At 46.4% G+C, this 12,418-nt stretch overlaps 1 long non-coding RNA gene across 1 annotated transcript in view; it reads right to left on the reverse strand.

Moving 5' to 3' along the window:
• Window positions 1-11,967, reverse strand: part of LOC137570806 (uncharacterized) — a 47,024-nt gene extending 35,057 nt beyond the window's left edge. Inside the window, exon 1 of the long non-coding RNA XR_011031192.1 lies at window positions 11,787-11,967. This is a non-coding gene — a long non-coding RNA (uncharacterized lncRNA). The remainder of the gene's footprint in view (window positions 1-11,786) is intronic.
• Window positions 11,968-12,418: the final 451 nt, after the last annotated feature.

Genomic DNA, 12,418 nt, shown 5'->3' on the forward strand with positions numbered 1-12,418 from the left:
TAGCTAGTACAGTTAGCCCAGTATAGCTAGTACAGTTAGCCCAGTATAGCAAGTACAGTTATCCCAGTATAGCAAGTACAGTTAGCCCAGTATAGCAAGTACAGTTACCACAGTATAGCAAGTACAGTTAGCCCAGTATAGCAAGTACAGTTAGCCCAGTATAGCTAGTACAGTTAGCCCAGTAGAGCTAGTACATTTAGCCCAGTATAGCAAGTACAGTTAGCCCAGTATAGCTAGTACAGTTAGCCCAGTATAGCAAGTACTGTTAGCCCAGTATAGCTAGTACAGTTAGCCCAGTATAGCAAGTACAGTTACCCCAGTATAGCAAGTACAGTTAGCCCAGTATAGCAAGTACAGTTAGCCCAGTATAGCAAGTACAGTTAGCCCAATATAGCAAGTACAGTTAGCCCAATATAGCAAGTACAGTTACCACAGTATAGCAAGTATAGTTATCCCAGTATAGCTAGTACAGTTAGCCCAGTATAGCTAGTACAGTTACCACAGTATAGCAAGTATAGTTTGCCCAGTATAGCAAGGTAACAGGAGCGACGGCCACGGGGGGGTTGGGGGAAGGAAGAGGGCACCTCTCCTAGCTACACTGGGGCAGCTATACTGGGGTAACTACTGGCTACACTGGGCTAACTACTAGCTAGTAGTTAGAAGAAAGTTGAAAGTTCAAAACGCTCTACCCCCTATATAACAAACCAGTGGGTGCAGGATCAGGTAAGCCAAGCCAGTCCACAAATGTACACAGAGGGATCCGCAAACCGACCATTGGTTGAAAAAAGCTGGTATTCTTTATTCAGGAATTCCACATGACAAATGCATAAAACCACAAGGTTCAACTGACGCGTGTCAGGCTTACAATCTGCCCTTAGTCATAGCTAAAAGTAAACCTGCAAGGGGAGGGCTTTAAGTAGGTGGGAGAGCAACAAACTCCACCCTATACCTCAGTCAGCCATCACCTTAAAGGAGACATTACAAATACACACAATGTATGAATACATAGAAAAATATTATCATTAATAACAATAGTCAAATGGTATTAAAAGATATAATGTATAAAAAGTCACTTCTGGAAGAAACATTAAAGCTTCAAGTAACAAATAGCAAACTATATAGAAAAGAAAAAGAGTAAAAAACATACTTGAATTCTGTATGACAGGAGCAAAAATAGAGGAGGCAAAATTAGCAATCATAAACTAGATTTAGATCCCAACGTGTGTTGAGACCCCTTGGAGTGCGAGTGTCCATCTTGTGGATCCAATATGCTTCTCGCCTCAAAAGTAATTTGTGAGTGTCACCGCCTCTCTTAGGACTCACTATTTGTTCTACCCCTTGAAAAGCAAAAGAAGAGAGATCACCCTTATGGATGTTTTCAAAATGTTTAGAAACTGCCAACTTCTTAAAAGTTTTCCAGTTTGTACCACAATAATGATCAGCAATGCGAGCTCTCAAGTTGCGAGTGGTGCACCCCACATATTGCAAGCGGCACGAGGTGCAAGAAATAACATAAATAACGCACCTCGTGTTGCAATTTACATACTGTTTAATGGGGAAAGTGCTACCAGTCGCAAAAGAGAGGATGGACGATCCCTTTTTATGACAGTGGCAATATTTACAGGTAGAAAACCCACAGGGATAAGATCCCACTGTTGCAAGCCAGGTAGGGGTACGAGACGGAAGGGCGGACTGAAAACAACTGGGCGAAAGGATAGATCCCAAGGTGCGTGCCCTTCTGGCGGAGAAGCGACACCCCTTCTTTAAAATTGCCCTGAACTTAAAATCGGAATCCAGCACTGGAAGATATTTCTTCACAATGTTTGTGATTTTATTAAACTCAAGGCTGTACTCAGTTATAAAAGTTACCGTGTCGTCTCGGTCCCCAGTCCGGCTCCTAGTTTGTAAAAGTTCACTCCGTGGTTTCCTTGTGCCCCTGAGTCGTCCCCAAGCTAACTGTTTCCTAGTGTACCCTCTTTGTCTTAATCTTTCCTCAACCAAATTGCATTCCTGTTCCAATACCACTGGGTTGGAGCAGTTGCGGCCTGCCCGAGTGAATTCCCCTGTGGGGATGGCATTTATGGTATGTCTAGGATGACAAGAACTGGCAAAGAGTATAGAATTTCCTGCTGTGGGCTTACGATAAGTCCTGGTGGAAACTCAGTGAAGTAAAGTGTCTCCAGTCAGGGTCAGGTCCAGATAGTCAATATGTATATTATGATGGCTCATAGTAAAATTCAGATTGAGTTCATTACAATTGACATAAGCCAAAAAATCCTCCAAAAGGCTGGGAGCCCCCCCCCCCCACACACACACACACCAAAAGCAAATCGTCTATAAACCTGCCATACCAAACGATATGGGAGGCAAAGGGGTTCTCATCTCCAAAGATGCGGAGCTCCTCCCACCAGCCCATGTATAGGTTGGCCAAGGAGGGGGAAAACGTTGCCCCCATGGAAGCTCCGCATCTCTGGAGATAGAACCCCAAATCAAACATAAAATAGTTGTGCGTGAGGAGGTACTCCACAGCCCTCACACGGTAGGATTGCAAATAGGCATCAAAGGCTGAATATTTCCCAAGATGGAAACATAGAGCCTTCAAGGCAAGTCCTTGCGGAATGGAGGAATATAAAGAGGTGACATCCAAGGTCACCCAATGAAAATGTTCTTCCCACATCTGCAAAACTGGACAAAACGTGGCGAGTGTCCTGTAAGTACCCTGGCAATCTCAAAACAAGGGGCTGTAGATGTGAATCGACCCACTCACCCAGGCGCTCGCCTATGGAGCCAATACCCGCCACAATGGGTCGGCCCCGCGGGGGAGCGCCCGGCTTGTGTATCTTCGGGAGGTGATGGAAAACAGGGACAATAGGATGTAATGGGCATAGAAATTCTGACATACTTTTAGTAATGACGCCCATATTTTGTCCCAATTCCAAGAGCTCCCGAAGATCACCAAGAAAGTCCAAAGTAGGATTTCGGAGTAGGGGTCGATACACATCAGCATCCCCCAACTGCCTCAAGGCCTCCGACCGATAGTCTGCGGCGTCCAGGACAACAACTGCCCCCCCGAGCGGATAACAATGTCCGTATTACTCTGAAGAGAAATCAGAGCCTGCCGCTCGGAGGGCGAGAGGTCAGACGGTGCCCTGGACAACCTCGACAGATCGGTAAGCTCCCTCTCTATATGGTCCTGGAAAACGTCAATCTAAGGAGACCTTGCATTGACTGGATAAAAAGAAGGGTTAGAAATCTTGATAGGTACCACCTGATCGATATCTACTTCAGCCATACCCCTGTCATCCAAGGCCTGGAGCGCCAAAAAATTCCTAATGTCACAGAAAGAGGGAACATCCTCAATTTGTTTCCGTGACAAGGACATTGGCACACAAGATTCAGTCATTTCAGAAGGATCCTCAAAAAAATGTTTCCTCACTACTAAATTTCGCACAAATTTATTGAGGTCCAGGATTGTCCGAAATAAATCAAAATGATTTGAAGGAGCAAAGGATAAGCCTCTAGACAATAATTTGACCTGATCTGGGGAAAGGGTGTAACTGGAGAGATTCACCACATTACAGGTAGTGGACTCTGCACTAGAAGCTACCTGGTTATTCGACTTTCTATGTTTGTACCCTCCTCGTCTAACACGTTTCTTTTTTGTTTTCGTTTCTTTGTTTTGTTTGGTTTCCTTTGTGTCCTGTAGTAAGAGGGTTGAGGAATGATGTCTGATGTCTGAAGCAATGGAGGGTCCCCTGTTTGATGAGTGACATTAGGAAAAATGGATTGTAAAGCTCTGCGGCTTGAATCAGGGGCCTCAGAAACATCTGATAAGAACCCTGAAGTATCCAGAGAGCTGAAACTCACATTTTTCTTGGGAGTGAACTTTTTGAGGGTGGACTTAAGGGACCTGTAAAAAGATTCCCACCTCCCCCATTCATAAACTACATTATGACTGTAGTCATTCGTATCCCTAAAAGCGATAGTGTCATAAGAATGTTTAGGAATGGCCCCCATGCATTGAGGCACAGAAGTCTGGATGTTCAAGTGACTCATCATAGGTCCAGACGTGCTGGTATCCTCAGAGGAGACCGTGGGTGAGAGCCTGGGATAGGAGAGCGTGGAAGCGGTAGTAGGAAGAGTAAGCTAGTAGTTAGCCCAGTGTAGCCAGTAGTCACCCCAGTATAGCTGCCCCAGTGTAGCTAGGAGAGGTGCCCTCTTCCTTCCCCCAACCCCCCTGCGGCCGCCGCTCCTGTTACCTTATGAGCGGGCGGTCGCTTCCTTCCTTATATTCCCCATAGCTCCTGTCCTCTTGCAGCATCTCGTATTACAGCAGCGCTTCCCGCACGGCTGCTGTAAGGGAAGGAAGCAGGGCAGTGGCTTCCTGTAGCGGTGATCACCATCACCATGGGATCTGCTGCCCCGCCTCCTTCCCTTCTTACAGCAGCCGCACAGGAAGCGCTGCTGTGATAAGAAATGCTGCAAAGCGGAGAGGGGCTATGGGGAATATAAGGAAGGAAGCGGCCGCCCGCTCATAAGGTAACAGGAGCCGCGGGTGGGGGGGGGGGGGGGTCGGGGGGGATTGGGGGGGGGGGTTAGGGGAGAGGGAGAAAGGCCAGATCCGCCGCGGCCCCCCAGAAATCCGCCCACGGACCACCGGGGGGACCTCTGCTTTAAAGGATACCTTATAGATAAATATTTTTCAAAAAACAATGCCTAATGTGTGTCGGAGGAAATGTGCACATACTTACCGTACCTTCTGTGCCCCAGCGTCTCCCTCCGTTCTCGGGTAATTATCAAATATCTGTACTTCCTGGTCAGCGCCCTCTAACCCAGAGATACTATGCTGCACATGTGCAGTATGTCTACTTGGGCACCTTCGACCACGCTCCCCAGTGACCCCATAAGACTTAAGTGCAGTTGTGTGGTCACAAGGCGCCCAAGTGGAGCAGCGCAGTATCTCCAGATCGGAGGGCACTCACTGCGCCGACCAGGAAGTACAGAACAGTACACACACATTAGGCGTCCTTTTTGAAAAATATTTATCCTGAGGTATCTTTTAAGGACAATACATGGTGCTATGCCCATCATATAAAGATACTAACATAAATTAGCCTCAAGTCACAAAGAAAAAACTCTAGTGTCCTGTTGAGAGTGATACACAGTTGCCTATTACATGATTGGGGGGGGGGGGGGGAGGCACAGTACTGAATATACTTACCTATAGTTTTCTCCAATCTGAAGCATGCACCCAGGAGAGGATAGATGACGTGCTGTGACCCTCAGTATCTCTGCACAGGATACCCCAATGTATCTATAGCAATAGAGTCAGCACCGTCCAGTATTCTTAAGCTCTTTTATTAGTTAAAATAGCATGATGTATGCTGCCAGCATACATCATGCTATTTTAACTAATAAAAGAGCTTAAGAATACTGGACGGTGCTGACTCTATTGCTATATATACTTACCTATAGTGACATCTCCAGGTCACAGGTGATGCTCCATCCCCTCCTTAGCAACACAGTCATGGCTATGTTTCTGATGAAGACTGTTGAAGCTCTTTGGAAACCTCCACCTGCCCTGCCGCGGCACGACCCCACCTATTAAAGGACAACTGTAATGAGAAGAATATGGAGGCTTCCATATTTATTTCCTTTTAAGTAATACTAGTTACATTGCTATCCGGCTGATCCTTTGCCTCTAATACTTTTAGCCATAAACCCCGAACAAGCATGCAGCAGATGAGGTGCTTCTGACAAAATTGTCAGATCTAGACACCACAGCAGCCAAATAGACCAGCAGGGCTGCCAGGCTACTGGCATTATTTAAAAAGAAATAAATATGGCAGCTTTTATATTCTTATGACTACAGTTGTCCTTTAAGCAGTGGCTGCTGAGCTATGGGCAGGCAGTGGCAATGCAGATGGGGGTGGCCAGAGCCTCGGAAGCCACTTTGAAGAAAAAAAGAAAATGGCAAGGGCCCTTTTTCCTAAGGGAGGCAAAGCAGTTGCTCTTTGGAGGGATGACGCTAGAACAGGTTAAGTATTTAACCGCACGACACCCCTTCTCCCCAATTAATACTCATCATCAAGTCAGAGCCTGTCAAGACTCAAGTACTCTTTATGTCCTACACAAGCGTAAATACTAAAACAGGGAGACTGGTCGGTAGCACATACAAGAAAGCCTGCAATGAATACATCCAGCACACTTTTGCAGGTAGAGTGCTACTGCGCCTGCACAGAATGCTCCCGGCGGTGGAAGCGCACTTGTGACGAAGACCCCAACCCACTACGGAGCTGAGAGCGGGAGCGTGAAGCCCAAGCGGACCTGCAGAGAGGGACTCACAGACTTCTATGGGCTGAAAGAAACCCCAGGGCAGTAAATCTGCATATATGTTCAACTGAGAATATGCAGGGTGCAAGATAAAGTAGTTTTGGGTGCGGGGCTAGTGGGAGAACAATGCATTTGGGGGTTGTCCAGGAGCACTAAAGATCCAGCATGCTGGCTCTTAAAATGTACATCAATAATAACAAAAAAAAACCCATACAAACCTGGGGCTCCCTCAGCCACCTTCGTCATGATTGCTCCCTCCCCATCCTTTTTCGCCTTCCTGATGATCCGTTATGGATATCCCAGATATGAATATGGATAACCCAGTAACTTAAGCCAGTCGGGGCCGGTAGTACACCTCAGACGCAGAATGCTCCTGGTGGCGTTAGTGCGGCAGGGCATGCGGCCAGGCTTGCGCAGTAAGCACCAACTCCAGAAGTTAGCGGAAGCCATAATGAAGGATGCAGGATGCGGAGGATAGCGGCGACGGCTGGATCAGGCTTATCAAGAGCTGCTCCAACACTATGGAACTCCCCCCCCCCCCCCCACACACACACACACACACACCATTAGGGTTTCCCCCTCATTCAACATCTTTAAGAAGGCCCTCAAAAATCACCTTTTCACTCTGGCCTACATCCCCCCCCCCCCTAGTGCTCTAAACCCGCAGCTGAACTCTGGTCCCCTACCTTTTGTGTCCCTACCTCTCGCTGTAGAATGTAAGCCCTTGGGCAGGGTCCTCCTTGAATTAGGTTTCCCCTTCATTCAACATCCTTAAGAAGGCCCTCAAAAATCAACTTTTCACTCTGGCCAACCCCCCTCCCCCCCGCCCACTAGTGCTCTAAACCCGCAGCTGAAATTTGGTCCCCTACCTTTTGTGTCCCTACCTCTCGCTGTAGAATGTAAGCCTTCGGGCAGGGTCCTCCTCCTTACGTCTCCTACCTGTTCATGCACCTCCATTACAGTACACCCATCCTATGAATCTGAGTGAACTTAACTTGCCTAATCTCCATGCTCCCATCCAGTGACTGACTAAGCATTACTTTATACTCATACTGTGCTGCGTGATCTGGTTTGTAGATATTCCTGTATTGTCTTATTGTTGTATGTCACCCCTAAATATTGTCTGTAACCTTAACTAATGTCAATCACTGAGTAATATGTTGGCACTTTATAAATACAATAAATAAATAAATAAACAAACCAATAAAAGCACTTGCTCTGTATACTCATCCACACACTGTAAGCACCTGTGTTGTACACTTAACCATCCACTGTAAGCACATGCACTGTATTCTTACACACCTCCTGTAACTATGCAACATGCTTCACCACCTGGTGGACCCATTCTGTGGCCTGGCTGAACTATTGTTGCACCTTAAAAGCCACTTGAAGTGAGAGGGATATGGAGGCTGCTATTTTTATTTCCTTTTAAAGAATGCAAATATCATGACTGTCGTGCTGATCCTCTGCCTCTACTACTTAAAGCCATAGAACCTGAACGAAGCATGCAGATAAGATGTTAAAGACTTAAAGGGAACCCAAACTGAGAAGGATATGAATTTTTCCTTTTAAAATAATACCAGTTGCCTGACTCTCCTGCTGATCCTGTGTTTCTAATACTTTTAGCCACAACCCCTCAACAAGCATGCAGATCAGATGCTCTGACTGAAGTCAGACTGGATTAGCTACATGCTTGTTTCAGCTGTGTAATTACCAGTACTGCAGGCAAATAGATCAGCAGGACTGCCAAGCAAATGGTATTGTTTAAAAGGAAACATCCATATCCCTCTCAGTTTAGGTTCCCTTTAAGTTTCACTGCATTTGCCGCATGCTTGTTTCAGGCGTGTGATTCAGACACTACGGATGCATGAAAGATCAGCAGGATGCCAAGCAACTGATAGGAAAAAAAAAACTTACCTCAGGAGGAGAAAGACTCTGTATCCTGAAAAGGCTTCTCCCATCCTCGTCAGCGAGCTTGATCCAGCACTGGAATCCCCGATCAGTAGCAGCTTTACGTTACAGCTCTGGCGGAACGGAAATAGCCCGGCTGGATCCGCTCTGTAGACCGGATCGGGCTCAGCTATTTCTGACGGAGCCCAAGCAGAAAGATGCTATTGCACATGTGTGCAGCGCTGACAAGAGGACTTTCAGGGTCCCACCACTGGATCGCCTCTGCTGAGGACAGGGGAAGCCTCTTAAGGATCCAGATGCTTTCCCCTTTCTAGGTAAGTACCCCCTTAGCAGGGGCGTTACTAGAAATTGCTGGGAACCCCTGAGAAATTTTGAATTGGGGCCCCCCTACCCTCCCCCCACCCTGTCGGTTTCAGCACAGGTAAACTGAGAACCAATGTTAATAAATTGGCTATGTCCCTTAAATGTGTTTCCCCATGCAGATAAAAACTGACAGCAGTCAGCCACTGCATGCATTTTCTCTATCAATTACATTAGCTTCTGTGATAAAACGTGCATATTTTCACACATACAGACACACATGGGGCTTGATTCATTAAACCGTGATAACTCAGATATCACACCTTATGGAAAGATATCATATCTTATGGAAAGATATCACACCTTATCAATGTAAACATGCCTTATCAGAGTAGTATAGCGAGCACTACGAACCCGCAGGGGCTCAGGGCAGGACCAAGTGCCATTGCCAATTAGCAGGCATAAGTTAGTATCGCTCGCTATGCTACCCTGATAAGACATGTTCACTTTGATAAGGTGTGAAATCTTTTCATAAGGTGTGATATCTTGTCATAAGGTGTGATATTTGAGTTATCACGGTTTAGTAAATCAAGTCCAAGGTGTGCAGAGAACACATACAGAAAACCGACAGACCAGTGTTCTCCCAGCCTCAGCTTATTACACTCAGTCCTCTTCTGATGGAGCAGAACTGGCTCTGCGGGCTTCTCCAGCATCACTACAGTACACAGCACTTGGAAAGGGGGTTGAAAGGCTTGGGCAGGGCCATGTATACACGAGCCTGATTCACACTAAATAGGGACTGTCTACAAAACTTTGTATGATTCCTAATTAGTAGCTGAGCAGATGCAGTCATGAGGTACAATTGTGCAGAGAGCAGAAAGCTTTTTCTCTCCATGCCCTTAGTTGTCAGTCTCTCAGGACAGGGAAAAGAAACTTCACCACGGGGCCCCCTGTGGCTGCATCCCCTGCATGATCTATTGTTACGCCCCTGCCCCCTGGGCACTTTTTTTTTTTTTACTTCAGGGTCTCTAATATTTTCACTTACTAAAAACAAATCGAATGTCTGGCATGGTAGGTCTAGCAATCATAAATGTGATCATGTTGAAGCAGATCTTTACTTATGACAGAAGTAAAAAAAAGTGACATCTGTAGCATCAAACCAGTTTCTACTGCTGCGTCCATGAAAAAAAAGGTCACCTGGAGATTTGGACGCCCACAAAAGCCAACGGAATATGGAAAAGTTACCACTAAATGCACGCTTACCAGAAAAAGTCAAGCATACCTTTTTATGACTGAAGACTTCACTGTACCGGATACAAAGTGAGCATAATGTGCAGCGCTACTGTTCTGATCCATTGCGCATGCACAGGACGTTCCCAGTGGTGGGAGTGTGAATGAGGACGTGCGCAGTTCCCTTTAAAGAAGTTCTCCCTAACCCACAGACAAAAAAAAAAAAAAAATACATTTAAGAGCACCTGAAAAGTAACCTAAAGTGAACATAACCTGGAGCTTCTACAAGCCCCCTGCAGTCGCCTGTGCTTGCGTCATCACGGAACAATCCTCTGAACCCCCACAGTGACTAAGTGTCGATTTCGTCAAACGGTGCAGGAACAGGGTGGCTGCAGGGGGCTGGTAGAAGCCTTAGGTGAGTGAAACTTTTTTTTACATTCATTTTAGGTTCCCTTGAAGTGTACTTAACAATAAAAGTGGCGTTGTGTAGTAATAGAAAAAAAAAAAAGCAGCAATTGAAACTGTAAAACATGCTAAGTGACTGAAACAGCATGTTGCTCAGCAAAATTAAGAACACCTGAAGTGTGCTCACAATAAAAGTGACATCACTGTGTAATAAAAAATAAATAAAAATCAGCAATTGAAACTGCACATTACTTACTTGGCCTAAAAGTGACCGAAACAGCCTGTTGCTCAGCAGCCGCGGACTAATCGTGTAAGAGTCCTCCTCTCCTCAAGAATGAATCACGTGATTAGGCTATTGCACTGGGGGTGACCACAAAGCTGGGGCTGGTCCAGCAAGGTTTTAGGAGAACAACCAGGAAAGAGGAGGGGTTACGGTAGGGTTTCAGGCACTTCGCTTGATACACTTCGCTTGATACATCTTCCATTTCCAATTCTTTATCGTTACTACATGTAAATGATATCACTTTTATTGTTGAGTACACTTCAGGTGCTCTTTCATGTCTTAGGGACAGTTCAAATGGGCATTGCTGTGTTTGCTGTTCAAGCAGTGTATGGGTGCGATTAATAAACGACAGTTATGGCTTTTCGCATCATTTGTATAAACAACACAACAGATCCTGGTGTCTCGGTCCATGTCCCCCTAGGGTGCTCAAAAGGTATCGATGGAATGACGGGAACCGATAGCAAACACTTTTCTTCTCTGTTGCAGAAAAGCGTTCAGCATTAGCTAAACAAGACACTGTCAGGAGCCCGTGTGAACCGACCCTTCGGCCTCTTTTCAACGGGTGACTGAACTACTCGCTTATCGGGCAGTTCCGCCTCTCGGCCACAAAGTGCCTTTTGGCTGCAATTACATGCAGCACAATGGCAGACTGTCACATGATGCGCAGCAGAATGACCGGGCGACAAAATACTGTCTCATGTCATGTCCGCTCCATGGGGCGCTTATACAATGCCTGTGTTAGCAAGCGACAGGCCGGTCAACGGGAACAGCTGTAAGGCGGTGAATTTACCGCCTTTAACTGCCTGTGGATAGATGGCCTTATAGCCCATATTTAGCTTGTACACATATATAGCTTTCTATATACATGAACTTTACACACGGAAATATCAATACATTGCTAAATGATACGCATACACAGCTCAGCACATGGGTTAGGAAATAAGGGCGCCCGCTATTGGAGAAAGAGTTCACTGCTGATGTAGGCACTCATTAAAATATTGTTTTTAGGTGGAAATTTGCCATGAGGGGAAGGTGGTTAAGTTTATATATGGAAGAGGGGGTGTTAAGGTCAGCCATCAGTTGAGGGATGGTTCAGAGTGAGAATAGGATTTTTAGCTCTGATTACCCCCCCAAAACAATTTCGGTTTTACCGTCCCAATTTTATCCTCAGTGCATTTTTTGCATAGATGTCTCAGCACACGCTCCCTCATCTTTTCCAGTTTACATATAATGCATCACCTCCATCCTCCACATAGCTCTGTCTTCAGCAATGAGTGCAGAGAGGCTACTGCTGGTGACAGACTGGTATTAGAGCTGTATTTACCTTCTAGCACAGCAATAGCAGAGGGGCTGTGGTCACGTGGGTTGCATGTGCCATCCTCAGCGGCACCACCAGCACAGGCACGTCACGAGAGCTGACATGACATCGTCCTTCCTGGCACACATCTCGAGCGACAGCGGCGGAGACAGACGTGTCCCTTCACTCTGCATCCCCAATAGACCGGAGAAAACAAGCGGCTGTGTCCTAACAGTGAAGAAAACTGTAACAAGAGCTCCCCCTAGCGGCCGGAGCTAGAAATGGCAGTGGTGAGTTAGAATGGATGCAATAGAATTACATTTCTGGGGGCAGAAATTAGTTTACAGATTGTTGACACTGAATCGCGCCACTGAGCCCCGCCCCCACATCGGCCTGAAAACCCTGAGAGGCGAGTTCAGTCAGTCACATATACATGGCGCCTCGCTGGTCACAGATAAATGTCTCTCTGGCCACCGATATGGGAGGTTAGAAACCTGGAAATGTGCGCAGCCTGCTAGCGATGGAAGTTTGGGCTCTGACATAGATGTCCAGTTAGATATCACCATTGAGGGGAAATTCGGGTGTCTAAATTTCCCCGTAACCTCCCTGGCACAGCACACACTTCCCCATCTGTCCCGGTTTACATGCATCACCTCCAC

The sequence above is a fragment of the Hyperolius riggenbachi genome, chromosome 4, assembly GCF_040937935.1.
Source record: "Hyperolius riggenbachi isolate aHypRig1 chromosome 4, aHypRig1.pri, whole genome shotgun sequence".
Taxonomy (NCBI): domain Eukaryota; kingdom Metazoa; phylum Chordata; class Amphibia; order Anura; family Hyperoliidae; genus Hyperolius; species Hyperolius riggenbachi.